We start from the raw sequence: 21,255 nt of genomic DNA, 5'->3' as shown, positions 1-21,255 counted from the left end.
CTCCCTTAAGAGTCACAGTGGTGAGAATGCAGTACTGCAGGCTACTCCTGCTGATCACCAGCTGCCAACAGTTTGGCAGTTCAAATCCCACCAGGCTCAAGGTTGACTCAGCCTTCCATCCTTCCAAGGTGAGTAAAATGAGGACCCGGATTGTTGGGGGCAAGAGGCTGACTCTATAAACCACTTAGAGAGGGCTGTAAAGCACTGTGAAGCGGTATATAAGTCTATTGCTAAGTGCTATTCGATTTCACTTTTAGGGGAAATATTTTATCCTGCCTTTTTTTAATATTTCTCAAAATATTTTCATTCTTCTAGGAGAGCGGTGGGTGCTAACTTTCTACAGGATCCCACCCAACCTCCCTTTGAGTCCCCTCAACACTCACTGGTCCTGGGTCTAAGCCAAAAGGTCACATACACAATCAGGTGTGTGATTGTGTAGGAGCTCCATAGGGAACCTCCTCCGTCTGTTTTCAGACAAGCAGGACATTTGAACTACAAAATTAATCTTGGCAGCTGTTTGATTTGGCCAACGATGGTGCTATGGAACTGGATCCTGGCGCGCCTTGACCTCTTCTGTGCAAACACCATTCCTGCTGCAGCGTTGAAATGCTTTCTCAACAAGCCAAAGAGATGAGAGAGGGCAAAATCCTTCTCCTTCCCCTAACTCCCCCATCCTGCCCAGCTCTTTAACCTCGTGGAAGAGTCTTGCTTTAACGGTGTCGTTAGACAACTCCGATGCGTTAGCCAAGTTTGTGAGTGTCTGGGGCAATATTAGGTCCAGGAACACAGCCACCCCGCCTGCTAACATGCCAGAATCTCTGTGTGTCGCAATTGCATAAATAAGCCGGAGAAAGTCCTGATTTGAACCTAAATTGTGTGGCTAATGCTTTCGGTTCTTTTACTTTGGTCTCGGAGCCAATCCTGTGGCCTACGGATTGTCTTTCACTGCCATTTGGGTTTGCACAAATGGAGTTGACCAGGGTTGGCCGAGGAAGCCAGAGTTGATTGAATTTAACCAACAGGGCTAAGCTATAAGCCATGGTTTATCCAGAATAACAGCTAGGCTTTGCACATTGGAGTTACCCGTTTGTTCTGCAGATGTGTGCACCCAAACTAAACCACAAGCTGTGGCTTGAAAACTGCAGTGGCTGGTGCTCTACACTAGAATCAGGCAAATCACAATTTTTTCTAAATGTGCATTCTTTTTTTTCCTCCATGAACTCAAAGGCAATAGGCTCAGCAAGTTCTTCTCCATTCTTCCCCCAAATTATGAGCCACGGTGGCGCAGTGGTTAGAGTGCAGTACTGCAGGCTACTTCTCTGCCTGCCAGCTGCCTGCAATTTGGCAGTTCAAATCTCACCAGGCTCGAGGTTGACTCAGCCTTCCGTCCTTCTGAGGTCGGTGAAATGAGGACCCAGATTGTTGGGGGCAAGAGGCTGACTCTGTAAACCACTTAGAGAGGGCTGTAAAACACTGTGAAGAGGTATATAAGTCTAAATGCTATTGCTGTGTGTATCAAGACCAGAGTACCTGGCCTAGTGGGTGCCCATAGCTGAAGGTGGATATGTTCCTAACTCTCCCAAATTCCAGTCCGTCACCTCATTTGCTACATCAATTACCTCTCTGAGGGATGGTTATGCCGTTACAATTCAGTCAGTAAACTCCAGAGCAATAAACGTTCACCAGCATATAATTTCTACAATTTGGATAGGCAGGGTAATTTTGGACCCTAGAGAGCAAAGCTGGCCCCAAGCAACAAGAAAAAACACAACCATTATATTGGAACATTATAAGGTGAAGGTAAAGGTTCCCCTCACACATATGTGCTAGTCGTTCCTGACTCTAAGGGGTGATGCTCATCTCCGTTTCAAAGCTGAACAGACAGCGCTGTCCGAAGAGTCTCCGTGGTCATGTGGCCAGCATGACTAAATGCCAAAGGCACATGGAACGCTGTTACCTTCCCACCAAAGGTGGTTCCTATTTTTCTACTTGCATTTTTTACATGCTTTTGAACTACGAGGTTGGCAGAAGCTGGGACAAGTAACAGGAGCTCACTCCGTTACGCGGCGCTAGGGATTCGAACCGCTGAACCGCCGATCTTTCTGATCGACAAGCTCAGCGTCTTAACCACTGAGCCACTGTGACCCTTTGGAACGCTGTAGTAAGCAGTATTTTGAAAGTATGATGAAAGAAAATCTATCAGCTTCTGTGGTCATGTATGTGCCCAGCTTTGCACTCGTGTCAGAAGGATGGAGGCACTTCCAGGTTGAAAGGATTAGCAGGTGACATTACCGTTGACCAGGGAACATCCAGTTGGGGACTCTTTTCCTGTTCCCGGCAGGAGCTGGAGAGAAGGATGGGAGCTCAACCCTGCCCCGTGGCAGCACTTGGGACTCAAACACAGGCTTGCTAACCTCCATCCCAGTGTCCTAACCATGCAAGCCACTGTGCTCCTTCCTCTGTGCCCAGGTGAGACAACTTCTACTTACAACATTCCTGCTTTTTTTAAAAAAATAAAAAATAAACCACTATTGCTGAATGGGTGAGCCTCTGGGCTTCCTTTGCCCTAGGCCGATGATGGTGAACCTATGGCACCAACCAGATGGACTTCACATGTGTGGAAGCACCAGAAACCAGAAGTGGAGCTGCCTGGTGCGCATGCATGCGCTGGGTGGCTGCTTTTCCAGTTTCCAGCACGTTCATGCACACTGGCCACATGGTCTTCTGGTTTCTGGCACCTGTGAATATATGAATGCGCGAAGACCAACTGGGTGGCCACTCTTCAAGTTTTTGGCGCATGCGTGCACACTGGCCAGCTGATCTTTGCATGTGCATGCACACCAGAAACCGGAAAAGACCAAGTGGCTGGTGTGCATGCACATGCCAGAAACTGGAAGATCAGCTGCCTGGAGTGCACATGCACTCCCGTTTCCGGCACGTGCTTATGCACGCGCACACTCCTATTCCGGCACTCGGTGCTGAAAAGATTCGTCAACACTGCCTAGGCTGACGGGTTTTGGACTTGGGCCCTGAGATCTTTCAGTGCATTCACCAAATTTTTTGCAATGTGAAGATTGCAAAATGGCAATCTGAAATATGTAAGTCTGAAGAGGTTGCATCAACAGAGGGATGGGATCAAGATCATGTGAAGTGTTAACACCACTTTATAATGTCTTGGTAAGGCCACACTTGGAATACTGCATTCAGTTCTGGTCACCACGATGTAGAAAAGATGTGGAGACTCTAGAAAGAGTGCAGAGAAGAGCAACAAAGATGATTAGGGGACTGGAGACTAAAACATATGAAGAACGGTTGCAGGAACTGGGTGTGTCTAGTTTAATAGAAAAAAGGACCAGGGGAGACCTGATAGCAGTGTTCCAATATCTCAGGGGTTGCCACAAAGAAGAGGGAGTCAAACTTTTCTCCAAGGCACCTGAGGGTAGAACAAGAAGCAATGGGTGGAAACTAATCAAGGAGAGAAGCAACTTAGAACTGAGGAGAAACTTCCTGACAGTTAGAACAATTAATCAGTGGAACAGAAATTGCCTCCAGAAGTTGTGAATGCCCCAACACTGGAAGTCTTTAAGAAGATGTTGGATAGCCATTTGTCTGAAACGGTATAGGGTTTTCTGCCTAGGCAGGGGGTTGGACTAGAAGACCTCCAAGGTCCCTTCCAACTCTGCTATTGTATTCTCTTGTATTGAAGATGTATTGACAAAGGTTTGGATTGTTTTCGTATTGCTTGAGGCCTAGAGTAACCTACAGTAATACAAGGGAGGAGGAAGAGGAGGAGGTGGTGGTGGTGGCAGGGTGACTCGCTAACCCACTGAAATCAGCAACAAAACCCACCTTGACTTTGGCAGGGTCAGAATTCCACCTCAATCATGAAAACCGTTGAAGTCTTTCCTAGATAAGGCCTGACCAAGTAAACATCACCTGGAAATAATTAGCTAGGTTAACCCCATTTATTTTTCACTGCAATCGCAGCCCTGTTTTTCTCTATGGATTTCCCTCCTCCCCCCCACTCCCTCCGCCGCCCCTACAGCCATGAACATTGAAATATGTAACTGCCATTAATGTTTACTGCATGGGCCTTTGATCTCTCCTCCTCCTCCATTGTGGGGTGTGTGTTTTGCTTTCCTCGAGGCAAAAGGCAGGTTATAAAACCTAGTTAGAGTTTAACTTCTTTAACCTGGCTTGCCTTGTTCAGAGTCAAGTCACATGGCCGAAGGAAAGCATGTTCAAATCTCAAGGGCTCCCCTGGCCCAGCATAAGAACCCTGCTTATATGTATCCATGAATCAACAAGCAACCCCCATTAATAATAAGTTAATGAATCAACGGGTTGGAGAAACTAAACATATTTGCGGGTTTGAAAATATCACCTGTGACGACTTGGCTTTGCTGTTTCCTGTTTCAGGCAATTGAGTGGTATTCAAAATGGATTGATTGATTGATTATTTAAGGAGAGATTTTCTGACAGGGGGAACAATCAACCCATGGAACAGAAGTTGCCTTCAGAAGTTGTGGGAGCTTCATCACTGGAAGCTTTCAAGAAGAGACTGGACTGCCGTCTGTCAGAAATGTTATAGGGTCTCCTGCTTTTGGGGGGAGAGGTTGGACTAGATGACCTACAAGAGGGGTCGGCAACCTTAAACACGCAAAGAGCCACAAAGGTCCTAACCGAAAGCCCCCCGTTCAATTCTGGAGCTGACCGGAAGTCCACTTCCCTCACCATAAAGTTTCCCCCTAGTGCAGCATCATTTTTCCTCTACTTGTCCTAACCAAAAGCACTACCAATTGTGGAGCCAACCAGAAAACCCGCCCCTTGCCATAGAGTCTCCTCCTGGCGCACTCTGCTTCTCTCCCACAACCAGAAGCTCCTCTCAAAATTGTGGTGCCGACTGGTGACAGGGACCCGCAGCAGCGGAATGACCTACAAGGTCCCTTCCACCTCTGTTAATCTCTTTATGTGGCATCAAGCCAGTCAACTCTCAGGGATCGTGTAGATAGATTTTCAAGAGGAGGATCTGCCTCCAACGTGGTCCTTAATACAATACAATACAATAGTAGAGTTGGAAGGGACCTTGGAGGTCTTCTAGTCCAACCCCCTGCCTAGGCAGGAAACCCTATACCGTTTCAGACAAATAGCTATCCATCATCTTCTTAAAGACTTCCAGTGTTGGGGCATTCACAACTTCTGGAGGCAAGCTGTTCCACTGATTAATTGTTCTCACTGTCAGGAAATTTCTCCTCAGTTCTAAGTTGCTTCTCTCCTTGATTAGTTTCCACCCATTGCTTCTTGTTCTACCCTCAGGTGCTTTGGAGAATAGTTTGACTCCCTCTTCTTTGTGGCAACCTCTGAGATATTGGAATAATGCTATCATGTCTCCCCTAGTCCTTCTTTCTCTTAAGCTAAACATACCCAGTTCCTGCAACCGTTCTTCATATGTTTTAGTCTCCAGTCCCCTAATCATCTTTGTTGCTCTTCTCTGCACTCTTTCTAGAGTCGCCACATCTTTTTTACATCGTGGCGACCAGAACTGAATGCAGTATTCCAAGTGTGGCCTTACCAAGGCCTTATAAAGTGGTATTAACACTTCACGTGATCTTGATTCTATCCCTCTGTTGATGCAGCCTAGAACTGTGTTGGCTTTTTTGGCAGCTGCTGCACACTGCTGGCTCATATTTAAATGGTTGTCCACTAGGACTCCAAGATCCCTTTCACAGTTACTACTACTGAGTAAGGTATCACCTATACTGTACCTGTGCATTCCGTTTTTGTTGCCTAAATGTAGAACCTTACTCTTTTCACCATTGAATTTCATTTTATTAGATAGTGCCCAATGTTCAAGTTTGTCAAGATCCTTCTGTATCTTAAGCCTATCTTCTGGAGTGTTGGCTATTCCTGCCAGCTTGGTATCATCTGCAAATTTGATGAGTTCCCCATTTATTCCCTCATCCAAATCATTGATGAAGATGTTGAAGAGTACTGGGCATTAATGATGTACCTATCTCCGTTGTGATGGCATTCAACCACATTGCTGCTGGCCACCTTTTCTTCACTTTCCTTCCACCTTTCCCAGCATTATGGACTTCTCTATACAACCAGGTCTTCACTGGATGTCTCCAAAGTAGCATAATTAGAACCTGGCCATTTGCATCTTGAAGGAGAACCCCAGCTTGATTTGAATAGAATAGAGCTGGAAGGGACCTTGGAGGTCTTCTAGTCCAACCCTCTGCTCAAGCAGGAGACACTGTACTATTTCAGACAAGTGACTGCCCATGTCGTCTTAAAAACTTCCAGTGATGGAGGGCACATGATTTCTGGAGGCAACTTCTGTTCCACTGGTTAATTGTCCTCGCTGTTAGGAAGTTTCTCCTTAATTCCAGGTTGCTCCTCTCCTTGATTAGTTTCCATCTATTGTTTCTTGTCTTGCCTTCTGGTGCTTTGTAAGTTAAGTTGACCCTGTGTAGGAAGGCAGCTTACGCAGGCATGCCGCAGAGCAGAGACTGTGCACATGCACAAGCAAGGACCCACATACGGTGTGCTATGCCGGGGAGGTGAGGAGTGACTGGGCAGGGTGAGCGGGCAGGCGGGGCAAGTGGTGAGCAGATGGGCAGGGTGAGCGAGTGGGCAGGGCAAGCAGCGACCGGGCGGGCAAGGGCGGGGCCAGCCAAAGGTGGAATTTGCTGGTTCTCCAAATCACTTAAATTTTTTGTTACCAGTTCGCCTGAACCGGTCTGAACCGGCTGAATGCTACCTCTGCAGAGCATGGTGAATGTTGAAAGTCCTATAGTGTCCCTCTTTTTTTTTCTTTTAAGTTCCTCCAGCCATTGAGTGGCTTTTTATGTTTGACTTGGACCAAAATGATCAGCCAGCAAACGTTAGATTTTTATAAAATTACAGCATTGGAGCTTATTCTGGCCATTTCTGGACTTTAGGACCTGGTTTGTTTGGATAGCTAGGGATTTCTTCCTAGACCCTTTGCACAGATACAGGTCTTTGTTTGCTTTGAAAAAGAGGAGAGAGAAAAATGTCTTTTTCAAAATACAGTGGTTGCAATAGCCTTATTAGTTATTAAATTAGCATTAATCATACTGTTGGGAAAGAAAGGAATTTTCCTCCTTTCCCATAATATTATGTCAAGAAGGTTAGGGTAGGGCAGGATAGGATAGGATTGGGATGGAATGAGATGGGATAAGATGGGATAGGATTAGATTAGGATGGGATGGGATGGGATGGGATAGAATAGAATAGAATAGAATAGAATAGAATAGAATAGAATAAAGATTGGACTGGACTGGACTGGACTGGACTGGACTAGATGGGACTAGAGTGGACTAGACTAGACTAGACTAGACTAGACTAGAATTGAATTGAATAGAATAGAATAGAATAGAATAGAATAACAAAGTTGGAAAAGATCTTCGAGGTCTTCTAGTCCAAACCCTTGCTCAGGCAGGAAACCCTACACCACTTCAGAAAAGTCATTATCGAATAGCTTCTTTTTCCAGAATTAGAGCACCCACAACTTCTGGAGGCAAGCTGTTCCACTGATTAATTGTTCTAACTGTCAGGAAATTTCTCCTCAGTTCTAAGTTGCTTCTCTCCTTGATTAGTTTCCACCCATTGCTTCTTGTTCTACCCTCAGGTGCCTTGGAGAATAGTTTGACTCCCTCTTCATTGTGGCAACCCCTGAGATATTGGAACACTGCTATCATGTCACCCCTAGTCCTTCTTTTCATTACTTCTTCATTAACTGGGAGTGTAAAACTGGAGTATGGAGTCAGGTAGTAACAAGGGCAACCGGAATACAAACAATTGGTTAAGAAAAGGTGTTGGTATTTAAAGATGCACAAGCAACATACAGGTGGTTGAGTTACGACCAACAATTGAGCCCAACATTTTCTGTTGCTAAGTGAGACATTTGTTAAGTGAATTTTGCCACATTGTACAACTTTTCTTGCCGCAGTTGTTAAGTGAATGACTGTGAGTTACTAACATGGTTGTGAAGTGAATCAGTCTTCCCTACTAACCTTGCTGGTCAGAAGGTCACAAAAGGGGATGACATGATCCCGCAACACTGCAACGGTCGTAAATATGAGTCACTTGCCAAGCGTCTCAGTTTTGACCACGGTCATGACCACAGGGATGCTGCAAGAGTCAAAAATAAGGGTCAAAAAAAGGCTGTGTTATTTTTTTTCAGTGCCATTGGAACAGTTACTAAACAAGCTTTTGTAAGTTGAGGACTACCTCTACCTGGGATTGGAATATTTCGATAAATCAATAAATGCATTTCAATGAATGAAAAAAAATAAATTTTGACAAATCAAACCTGAAAACCTCATTTTGGGTGAGACTATCAGAGGTGGGTTTCTCCCGGTTCGGACCGGTTCAGCTGAACCAGTAGTAACTTGGCAGCCTGCCACACCCCCAAACTGGTTCTCCTACAGCGGCGCCATCTTGATTTTCGGTTCTGTGCATGGGCAGAATAATTTTCATTGCACAAATGTGATTCTGCCCACCCCCCATTTTCAACATTTTGTGCATGTGCAGACCTGTTTATGTGCAAATGTGCACGCACGAGCGAAGCAAGTACGCGCACACACAATTTTTGCACGCACCGAACCGACAGTAATGCCGGCAGCAACCCACCCCTGAAGGCTATCAATTAGGCACCACGTGAAAGAGTCAAGGAACTGATGAAAGTTGGATGATGGATTCCTGTCCGAACCGATCCTTACATCCCACCACCTGTTGTGGCCCGCCAGTGGCCAATGGAGCTGGCAGCAAAGTCGGACAGTGAGGAGGTTGGGGAGGAACATGGGCCAGTCCTGGAGGCTGGGGAAGGCTCTGATGATTGCTCTGTGTTGGAGGCAGAGAGGGGGCGAAGGCTGCCTGGCGGTTCTCAGCTGCTTTCGGAGCTAGGCAGCAGTGAGGCAGAGGAACAGCTGGAGCCTGTTCCCAGTGTGCGCATGCGCAGAGCTGCCAGAAGAAAAGAACAACTCAGAAACCAGGGTCAACTTGGGAGTAAAGCCACAGGTGGATGGTGAATGGTCCCTCCCATAGGAAATAAAAGAGGAGCGAAAGGGGAGTGGGCTTTTGCAGGAAACACTTTGTTCGTTTGGTCATTTCAACTGGTGAAGTCGTTTGCCTCCAGGAAGCACTCGAAATGCTCGAGGTAGGCGTCCCATGTTTCAGCTGAATGCCGTGAATGCCGGTAGATTAGCCATCCTTAGCGGACGGAACTGAGGAATTAGCCTTGGAGCGACGTCTCGTCGCCTGTGACTTGAGGCAGCTCTTATTAGTGACTTCGCTTTTCCTTTACCTCAGTCCTGATCCCACCCTCGTCGCCAGAGTTCTGTAGGGAGAACGAGGCAGGCAGGAACTGAGGCAAGGCAGGTTGAAGCTAACACAACCTTTATTCACAGTATAACATAGCAAAATGTAAGGCAAACCTCGAACCGGCAAACGGCAACATTTGACAGCTGACAGCCCTTTTATACTAGAGCTGTCAGACGCCGAACCAATAGAATGGCTGCATTCTCCCGCCAGCTGGCTGCTCGCGTCTCAACCAATCAGGGGCCGGCAATGATAGTCAATGGCGTCGTAGCCGCAAGGACTTAACAGCCAGGCCTTTGCTGAATGTGAATGAGAGGAATTCACATTCGTCTAATAAAAGGGGTTTTCTCGGGACCAGGAATCTGCTTTGTGCTTTTTGGGGAAGCCTAAGTCAGAATACCATCACAACTGATGAAGCTTCTTGGAGGAGAAGCAAACGTCTTTTTCTTCTTCCTGAAAGGAAAAAAAAAAAAACCCAGTCTAGTTGCCTTTTGAAAAAGCACTTTTGAGACAATGATGATTTGGATGAGACTCTCCACAGACATCAGATGAAGGAGTACATCTTTAAATTTGCTGGAAAAAGATAGGGTGTGTTTTCTCTCCTGGAAACGGTTGCTTCTTTCAACTGTCATTTTTGGTTTCCTGTTGGACAAAAGCAGAAATAGAATTACACACACACACAATGCATACCCACAGAATTTGCAACCAAAATCTGCGCTGTAAGCCACTGAGTCATGTCCTATCTCTGGAATATCCTATTTTCATTCCATTACTCCAATTTCTCCTTTGGCCTCTCTCCTAGGGGCAGCCAATATTCTGTGGACACTAAAAAATATTTTAAACTTCCAGCTTTCCTTCCATCGGTTCTGTTGATCCCCCATCTGTCCTTTTATTCTGCAAATAATATTGTTGGCTTTTTGGACTTTTGTAAAGATCAGCGTTAAGACAGAGTTAGTTGTACCCATGAAAGAAAGATTAGAATTCCTTTTGGATTATATATAAAGGTTAATAAAAAAAGAATTAAGTTAGATTCTGTTAAGTCTTGATTATTAGGGGGGGAAATGATATGATACAGGATATAGTCAAATAAAGGAGGGATAATGATAACTATATATATATATGTGTGTGTATGTATATATATATATATATATATATATATATATATATATATATATATATATATATATATATATATAACTATATATATATATATAAATATATATATATGTATGTGTGTGTGTGTGTGTGTGTGTGTGTGTGTTATATTTGTACTGATAAATAAATAAATAAATAAATAAATACTTATAAATAAATATAACACAAATATAAAAAGACAACATTAAAAATAAAAATATGGTTTTCTGCCTGCATGGTCTTCTGTGATAAGCCGAAGGAGGGAAAGAGGGAATAGTGACCTTCCTCCCATATTTAGTCATACCAGGGGTTGTAACACAAATACATACATACATACATACATACATACATACATACATACATACATACATATATATGGGTACAACATAAGAAAATGGGATGTAAATTGTAAACAGTGATTTGGAAAGAAGAATTAGAAAACTTTGTTATTAAATATTATGGATTAGCTAGAATAGGACATAAGGATTTAGTGTCATTGGAGGATTTTAGAAATAGTAAATGAAATGCCAGTATGTGGTTATGTATTAAATCTTGGTATATTTTATGATGAAGGACGTTTAAACAATTATAGTCAAATGAAAATGGAGGTATGATGATGGTAACATGTATAAATATCTGAGTTAAAATACTTGAGTTAATATGAATTATGTTTGTTGACTCTGGAAGAGATGCACGAAAGTATTTTTGTAACCAACTGATACACTTTCTACAGTATGTAAAGAAGGATGTGTTGTGTTTTCTTTTGAAAATTTAAAAAAAAACTTGTATAAAAAAAAGACAGTTACAACCTATGCAGAAACATCCTTTGGAAATAAGTAACCAGAAACTGTTTTATTTTTTAAAAAAAAATCAGACAAAAATGTGTCTACTTTTTTTCTATTTTTGTATACATAAAAGATTGTACAAAATTGTAGATGTTTGGTTGATGATTCTTCAAAGACATGCTTGTATGATTGCAATTCTGCCTACAATACACTATTTTTGTCATTCCTTGATGGTCCCAAAGGTGCTTTTTTTTCAAGAGGCAACTTGACTTTCTGTTTTTTTCTTTGAAAACGTTTCACTCCAAGAAGCTTCTTCAGCTTTGACTGGATAGTGAAGAATGGAAGGATTTATATACCTTGCAGACAGCTGGCCGTTTGCATCCTTTTAGACAGTCTTTGTGGCCACTTGGAGGTCATTCTTTGATATAAACCACTTCTGGACAGACTTTTTTTCACTATTATGGGTTTTAATTATTATTGGCAAACTGCAGGGTAATATTTGGGAGACATGCAAAGGTCAAACACTTTTCAACATTTTGCATTGCAATGGTTCCAAAATTCCAAATTAGATAAGCTGAATTCAAATTCAAATAATGCAATGTTGTCATTCTTTCTTCTTTTTCGGATTGATGATTTGATTGATTGATTGCCATTCAGGTAGTCCTCAATCTATGACCATTGAGCCACAGTGGCTCAGTGATTAGAATGCAGTACTGCTGGCTGCTTCTGCTGCCTGCCAGCTGCCTGCAAGTTGGCAGTTCAAATCTCACCAGTCCCAAGTTTGACTCAGCCTTCCATCCTTCCAAGGTGGGCAAAATGAGGACCCAAATTGTTGGGAGCTTTAGGCTGACTCTATAAACACTTAGAGATGGCTATAAAGCACTGTAAAGTGGTATATAAGTCTAAGTGCTATTGCTATTATGGTGTATATACCATAAAATTGGATCATTTACAGTGATGATTGTAAATGATCCAATTTTATGATAATTTCTGTTGCAGTCATTAAGGACATGTCCCAGTGGTAAAGCAAACATCACGGTCATTAAGCAAAACAATGGGTTGCTATGGGCACGGTTTGGATGAAAATAAAAAATGCAGGATTTTTTAAGCAAAACCATCATAAAACAGGGTCAAATGGTGGCAATGATCACTCCTCTTTTATTTCCTCTAGGAGGGGCCATTCATCTTCTACCGGTGGCCTCACCCCCAAGTCCACCCCTGTTCTTTAGCTGTTCCCTTTGTCTGCACATGAGTACACTGGGAACAGGCTCCAGCTGTTTGTCTGCCTCTGAAGGCAGCTGATAACTGGCATACAACTCTGGCCCCATCTCTGCCTCCGACACAGAGCTCTCATCAGAGCCTTCCCCAGACTCCAGGACTGGCCCATGTTCCTCCTCAACCTCCTCACTGTCCGAATCTGCTGCCAGCTCCACTGGCAGGCCACAACAGTGACTTTGAATGAATATTTGTAATTCGAGAACCATCTGTACTAGGAAGAACTTTCAAAACGTTTGTTCCACCACCAGCGTTTTCTTGAAAAATCTAGTTTTCTTCCTAGCTGCAGGCTTGGCTCCTCCAAGAGGAAGCTAAAAACTCTTTTGTTTTAAAGTGCTGTAGGTTGAAAAACAGGAGTTGTTTACGACTAATTTCTTCCGTGTTCTTTCCCCAGGCTCTGTTTTTGGGTCAAATGATCCTCTACTGTAGGTCAGAAACTTTCACTATGATAGAAATGCAATACAATAGCAGAATTGGAAGGGACCTTGGAGGTCTTCTAATCCAACCCCCTGCCTAGGCAGGAAACCCTATACCATTTCAGGCAAATGGCTATCCAACATCTTCTTAAAGACTTGCAGTGTTGGGGCATTCACAACTTCTGGAGGCAAGCTGTTCCACTGATTAATTGTTCTAACTGTCAGGAAGCTTCTCTTCAGTTCTAAGTTGCTTCTCTCCTTGATTAGTTTCCACCCATTGCTTCTTGTTCTGCCCTCGGGTGCCTTGGAAAATAGTTTGACTCCCTCTTCTTTGTGGCAACCCCTGAGATATCCCCCTACCTCTCACTCTTCATCTTGATGATGTGCCGACGGGAGGGGGGAGAGAGCTGGAACCGGTTCTAAACGGCACTGTAGATTTGTGGAACCTCTTCTATAGAAGAGGTTAGAACTGGCAGGAACCCATCCGTGCTTTGAATGTACACTAATTGACATACATTAAAATGAAATTTCGTTGCATGCAGCTCTCAAAGGGTCACCATCTCCAATATATACTTTATAAAAACAACATAAATAAATACCTACAAAATTATGCATGTACCCACATATATTATATGGCACGGAGAAACAACAGTCTAAGATGCAATCAAGGATCTACAGGAGAATCTGTTTTGTGGGTGATTCTGAGTGGTGGGTATCTCGTTTGGTTGTTTGGTGTCATCAGAAATAGAACTGTGGGATGACGGGGCTGCCCCAAATTGGTGAGAATGTGCTTAAATATCATTTATTTATTTCATTTCTGAAGCTACTTAGTGACCCAGCTTATAAAGAAGATAATGAACGTGCTCTAGCAATAAAATGAAGAGAAATAGTAAACCACCACACTAAGGGAATGCAAAAACTTAACATTCTTGTGGATTCCGAATAACAGAGTTGGAAGGGACCTTGGAGGTCTTCTAGTCCAAACCTCTTCTCAAGCATTTGAGACAAATAGCTGCCCAATCTCTTCTTAAAAGCCTCCCGTGATGGAGGACCCACAACTTCTGGAGGCAAGCTGTTCCACTGGTTAATTGCTCTCACTGTTAGGAAATTTCATCTTAGTTCTAGGTTGACTCTCTCCTTGATTAATTTCCATCCATTGTTTCTTGCCTTGCCTTGGAAAATAGGTTGTTAAGTAAGTAAGCTCCCCGTTAGGAGAGTGAGTGTGCAGAGAAGCGTAATGAGAGTGGTATGGAAGAACATGAACAAACCAGCATACAGAGACAGAGTATAAATAATAGTAATTTACTATGTGGAAATATAAAGGTATTCAGAGTTCAATTTAAAGTCCAAGTCATACACGGTTCAGTCAGTCAATTATCAATGTTCTTAGTTAAGGAATGATCCTTCGAACACAGTCCAGTATCAAATAGTCAGTTTAGCACACAAAGCAGCTAATAGTAGCAAAAACACAGTAACTCACGATAGATCCGATCAGCATCTAACAGAGTAACAGTCATTCTGGCTCCCTCTTATGGCTCCTTGAGGTAATAGCAACCAATCACATTACAGCAGTACTTAAAGCTACAGTACTACCATCCTGGTTTATATATTACTAACCCAACTGTTAGCTTACATTCCTAACAACCCCCTCTTCTTTGTGGCAGCTCTTCAAATATTAGAACATTGCTATCATGTCACCCCTAGTCCTTCTTTTCACTAGACGAGACAAATCCAGTTCCTGCAACCATTCTCCATGTTTTAGCTTCCAGTCCCCTAATCATCTTTGTTGCTCTTCTCTGCACTCTTTCCGGAGTCTCCACATATTTTTTATAATATGGTGACCAAAACTGGATGCAGTATTCCAAGCGTGATCTCACTAACTCTTTACAACGCGGTATTAATATTTCACAAACCATCCCAGTGAAGGGTCTGCGGGAAGAGCCTTTCCCCCCTCCCCTCTCGGCAATCCCACAGACAAATCACATTGGCGGGTTTTCCTCTCTGACCAGATTTATTATTCACAATGAGTTAAAATGTGGTTTATTTAATCCATTCCTTGACATAAATATTTGCAACCAGCTTCTTGGTTTTCAAGAGTCCATTGCTCTCTAAGAAGCCTGTAAACTATATAAACAACTGGAAAGATATACACAAAAATGGTTTAAAAATAGAGAAGCATGATTTCAGGATAATTTATATGGGATAGTTGGTGGTCATAGCTTCGGGATGGGAAGGAGAAAGATAGGGAAAAGAAGATGTTCATAAATTTAAGTCACAGAACTCCTAGAAAAGTTGGATGGATGATTCACTCAGCTGTTCTTGTTCCTTGTGTTGGCTTAACAAGATCTACAATTCTAAGAGTGTGGTTTATATCGTAGCTCATGGTTTAATGTGAGAGTCTCCAAACTTGACAATTTTAAGACTTCTGCAAGTCCCAGAATGCCACAGCTTTCATTTCTGGAAGTTAAAATCCATAAGTGTTAAAGTTGCCAAGTTTGGAGAATCCTGGTTTAATGAATTGCATAAACCCAAATCTAGTCAATTGTTTAACAAACCATGATTGAATAAATCATGATTTGACATGATAGATAAAGCCTGCCTCTCTCACCCCAGCTTATTAAATAAAGTGGTACTGAAGACAGTAAGGAAAAGGGTGGGGATCTACTTCTTTCATTTTATTATTTATGGTTTCAATTCATAGGGTCACCCATCTTGGCTTCATGACTCTGGGCAGCTAACAATGTTTTAAAAAGTACAAAAGCATTTAAGGAATGAGGGGAAAACCCACAAAACCATGTACATAAAACTCTGCCAGGGTAAAAGAAGATATACCAGTCACAAGTTAATATAAATAATGCATGGTCTCATTAAGCCCAGGTTGGGTGACAAAATCAAGGTTTAAAAAAAAAACAAACCAGTAAGCAAGATGAATTGGAATGGAATTCATTTGGATTCAAGAACAGCAGTAAAAAAAATGAATTAAAAGCTACGTTTCCTTTCTTTCATTCCTTTTCTTTCTTTTTTTCTCTCCTTCCTTCCTTCCTTATTTTCTCAAAGGCAACTTTTTCAAGAGCCAACTGGATTTTCCTTGTTTTTCCTTGAAGACATTTCATTTCTCATCCAAGAAGCTTCTTCAGTTCTGGAGAAGAATGGTGGAGAATCGAAGAACTTACTGTATATTCTTTGCAGTCATTTGGTTGTTAGTACTCTCTCTGAGAGTCATTGAGGTAACTTGGAGGTTTACTTGGGTAGGATTGAAAAATTTTAGCAACCAGTTTTTGCTGCCTGGTTGCTGGGTGTGCGTGGCCAGGGTGGGCGTGGCCTACTCGGCCTCCTGCACCATGGTGGGAGGGTGTTTTCGCCCTCCACAGCTCCAGAGGCTTTCTTCGCGCCTCCGGGAGGGCGAAAATGGCCTCCCCCGGGCTCCAGAAACCCTCCGGAGGCAGAAACAGGCATGTTTCTGGACTTACAGAATTTCTGGGAGGCCCTTTTTTTTCTCTCCCCATGCTCTGGAGGTTTTTTTGAGCCTCCGGGAGGGCAAAAATGGCCTTCCCTGGGTTCCAGAGAACCTCTGGAGGCCAGAAACAGGGCCTTTTCCGGACTTCCAAAACTTCCAGGTGGCCCATTTTTTGCTCTCCAGAGCCTCCATGCGAGATTCTGCACTTACCTGGCATCCAAAATGGGCCGCAAGGAGACTCCAGGAGGTGCGGAGTGGGGTGGGCAGGGCCAGCCAGTCCTTGGAACTACCAGTTTGGTGAACCGGATGTAAAATTAACTCCGGTTTGTCCGAACCAGTCCGAACCGGCTGAATTCTACCCCTGGGTTTACCTGTCCCCTCAGGGTGAGCTGAATGGTGCAAATGGGTGTGGAAACCATCTTAGAACTGCTGAAAGAGCTGTGTTTTAAACAGGAGATAGGTGTTGAAGAAGCTTTTTGGCTGAGAAGTGAAACATTTTCAAGGAAAAACCAATAAAATTCAGTTGCCTTTTGAAAAAGCATCTTTGGGACAACCATGACCTGGAAGAGTGAAATTTTTCATAGATATTTTTCTTACTTTGTTCTTTCCCCTTCTTTCTTTCATTCTTTCCCTTTCTCTCTCTCTACTTACTTCCTTTCTTCTTTCTTTCTCTCTCTCTGTCTTTCTTTCTTTCCTTCCTTCCTTCCTTCCTTTTTTCCTCCCTTTTCAGAGCTAGAAGACCCGAGTAACAGAATTTGGTCCCAAAGACTTCATAAATGTATTTTCATATGTTGAGTGACAATTCCAAAAGTAAATCTCAGATAAGACAAGTCAAACATCATACCAAGAGCCTCTGAAATGCTGAAGTGCTAGGTGCAAGGGTCAGCTTTACAATACAATACAATACAATAGTAGAGTTGGAAGGGACCTTGGAGGTCTTCTAGTCCAACCCCCTGCCTAGGCAGGAAACCCTATACCGTTTCAGACAGATGGCTATCCAACATCTTCTTAAAGACTTTCAGTGTTGGGGCGTTCACAACTTCTGGAGGCAAGCTGTTCCACTGATTAATTGTTCTAACTGTCAGGAAATTTCTCCTCGGTTCTAAGTTGCTGCTCTCCTTGATTAGTTTCCACCCATTGCTTCTTGTTCTACCCTGAGGTGCCTTGGAGAATAGTTTGACTCCCTCTTCTTTGTGGCAACCCCTGAGATATTGGAACACTGCTATCATGTCTCCCCTAGTCCTTCTTTTCATTAAACTAGACATACTCAGTTCCTGCAACCATTCTTCATATGTTTCAAGATCCCTCCCTCCGTCCCTCCCCCCTCCCAAAGTTTTTGAACTCTGCAGGCCTCCCAAAACCTCTGCATGCCTCATTTACACCCCCCCCTAAAAAAAAAGTGGCATGCAGAGCTTTGGGAGGCTTGTAGAGTGCTCCTGGGGGCTGGGGGGGGGGAGGAAAGATGAGCAAAAATAATGATGTGTGTTTTTTAATGTTGTACGCCGCCCTGAGTCCTTTGGGAGAAGGGCGGCATATAAATCCAATAAAACTCAAACTCACACTCAAAAATTGTCTTTTTTTGCTTGTTTTTGCCCTCCCTAGCCCCCAGTAGCACTTTGCAAGCCTCTCAAACCCTACGCGCATCCATTTTTACAAAGGGGGAGGGGTTTTGGCAGGCCAAAATTGGTGTATTCAGTCTATAAGACATACCCAGATTTTCACCCTCTTTTTTGAGGGAAAAGGGTGCGTCTTATACTCCAAAAAATACAGTACTTTTCCAAGTAAGCCCGTCCCTCTTAGGTGTCTCTCTCTGCTTTGAGATTGCAAACAGTTGGAAGGCCAACACACCTGGAGGACATACCCTGAAATTAGGTGATAGTTACAACATACAAAAGCCCTCGTTTAGCAACCATACAAAGTTACGGCCAGTCGTCGCACTTAAGGCTGTCGCCGCATTCCCAAGGTCATGTGATCAAAATTCTGATGCTTGGCAACCCAGCGCGTATTTACGACGGCTGCAGCCTCCTTGGGGATCAGGGGATCGCCGTTGGCGACCTTCCCAGCCAGCCAATGTCCCATGAGCAAAGTCAAGGGGTCGAATGGGTGGCTTAACAACCGCACCATTCATATAATAATTGCAGTGGTTCACTTAACGACGGTGGCAAAAAAAAGTTGCACAATTTGTCTGACTCACTTAGGGAGCAGGGTGGTTCAAAATTGAAATTCTGCTCCCTATTGGGTTCCTAAGTCGAGGATTATCTGTACTGCTCATTTTGCCACAGAGGGAGGGAGGGCATGAAAAATTTGTTCCCCACCTTGCAAAAGTAAATTCCTCAAGCTTTTTCTTTTTCTAGAAGAAAGGCCCAGTTATGTAGATTGACCTGATCATCCAGGTTATCAGGCTTGAATGTTTTGCCTTTCTCTCTCCCCCCCCTCTCTCAAATACACATGTAATCAATCAGAATAGAGATGGAAGGGACCTTGGAGGTCTTCTAGTTCAACCCTACACCATTTCAGATAGATGGCTGTCCAATCTTTTCTTAAAAACATGAAGGCAGGAAAAGAAGCGATGAATGGAAACTAATCAAGGAGAGAAGCAACTTAGAACTAAGGAGAAATTTCCTGACAGTAAGAACAATTAATCAGTGGAACAGCTTGCCTCCAGAAGTTGTGAATGCTCTAACACTGGAAGTTTTTAAGAAGATGTTGGACAACCATTTGTCTGAAGTGGTGTAGGGTTTCCTGCCTGAGCAGGGGGTTGGACTAGAAGACCTCCAAGGTCCCTTCCAACTCTGTTATTCTACTCTATTCGATACAATAAGGAGCACAGTTGAACTATCTCTCCCTCCAGTTTTATACCTACAGTAACAACAGGCTGAACAGAAGCTTGATCTGCTCCCACCAACCCACTTCATGAAATGCACCAATCCACATTTTTTTTAATGAATAGCTAAAGGCCACAATAGGAAATACATTACATCAGCCCAAGGTTCAACCAAACTTGATTCAGACAAACATGATTCCACATGGGAGTCTGACAGCAACCAATAAAATGCATTTCTTGCACAGGAACAGGAAGCTCAAGGGCAAGGCCCAAGTGAAGGTATAAATAACCCTCACTCTCAACTCTATGTGGTCAGCTACCCAGAATCACATTATGCTTGGTGGTTGTGCTTCACCATTAAACCATCTTTCCAATCAGCCTCTGTTCTATCTTGCGGAGAACATAGGTGGACAAACGGAGGCGAGCCAGGACTTAACAAATGCTAACAGTTTATTGCTAACAGGTTGCCAACGCGGCAGTTCACATTTCGCGCGTTTGGCTAACAGGCAACAGCTGAGCTCTGCTTTGACAGCCTTTATATATGCCGGCTGTCAAGCAGCCAGCCAATCAGCGTTTAGCACAGCGCCCCCTAGTGAAACGGACCAGAGGGAAAACTTGTGATACATAACAGCCTCCATGTGTGCTGCGTCTTTCTCCCCACTTGGAACTGAACCTAGATGGACAAAGGACAATGGATGGAAACTAACCAAGGAGAGAATCAACCTAGAACTAAGACGAAATTTCCTAACCGTGAAAGCAATAAATCAGAGGAAAGCCTTGCCTTCAGAAATTGTGGGTGCTCCACAGGGGGGGATTCCTACGCCATTTGGTACCGGTTCGATGCGTGCGTGCTTTGCAATTGACTTAAAATTGTTCTGCACATGCGCAGAAATATGCCAGTAATGGCATAAGAGATTGAGGAACCAGTTTGGGGATATGGCAAGTCTGGGTCACTGCCAGTTCTGCGACCCAGGCCACAATTCCATTACAGGTTTGGCCGAACCGGGGGCAACCCACCTCTGGTGCTCCATCATTTGAGGCTTTTAAGATGAGACTGGACAGTCACTGGTCTGCATTTAGTATCGGGTCTCCTGCTTGAGCAGAGGGTTGGAGTAGAGACCTCCAGGTTCTCTTCCAACTCTGTTATTCTGTGCTTGTTCTAAGGTAGCTGGGTAATGAAATGTCTGCCAAAAAAACAAGCAAGATCAGATAAAAAATGAAGACTCAATCATCCAGCCCAAAAGCATCTACTGCAGGGGTGTCCAAACTTGGGAACTTTAAGACTTGTAGACTTCAACTCCCAGAATTCCCCAGCCAGCTGGGAATTTTGGGAGTTGAAGTCCACAAGTCTTAAAGTTCCCAAGTTTGGACACCCCTGATCTACTGTAAAAAGGTTAAATTACGGCAACCAAACCAAAGTGTCAGCCTGTAGTTATATTCCTTTTTTAGGATCTTTGGCCTGCCACACTTTCTATTATTTCACTATGCGACGCCCAGGGGAAGGGCCTTCTCTGTGATGGGCCCGACCCTCTGGAATGACCTTCCCCCTGACATTAGAACGACTACGGACCTCCGCTCCTTCCGCCGGAAACTTAAAACCCACCTGTTTCATCTAGCCGGCCTGGCCTAATTCCAGCTTTCCCACCTCAGTTTGTATTTTTAAATTTTATGGTTTGGTTTTAAGGTTTAAGTTTTTAATTCTTATAAATTTGTACAGGGGATATTTAATTCAATTTTATCGAGTTATCGAGTGTATGGTTTTTTAAATTTGTACCTGTACACCGCCCCGAGTCCCTTCGGGGAGAGGGGGCGGTCTAGAAGTTTAATAAATTAAATTAATTAATTAGTGTAGTAATTGGGAGGGGGGAATAGAAAGGAGTAGAACTGTGAAATGTGTTGTTGTCATTCCTTTCTAGAAGCCCAAGGTCATCTTTTGTCTCCACACCTCTGCACCTGACCGGAACCAGCTGGGTGGAGATGCCAGCATGGCCGAAGAGGATTGGACCATGTGATGGATTT

This window comes from Natrix helvetica (genome assembly GCF_964273705.1).
Source record: "Natrix helvetica genome assembly, chromosome: 4".
Lineage (NCBI taxonomy): Eukaryota > Metazoa > Chordata > Lepidosauria > Squamata > Natricidae > Natrix > Natrix helvetica.
Note: the sequence above shows the minus strand (reverse complement) of the source record.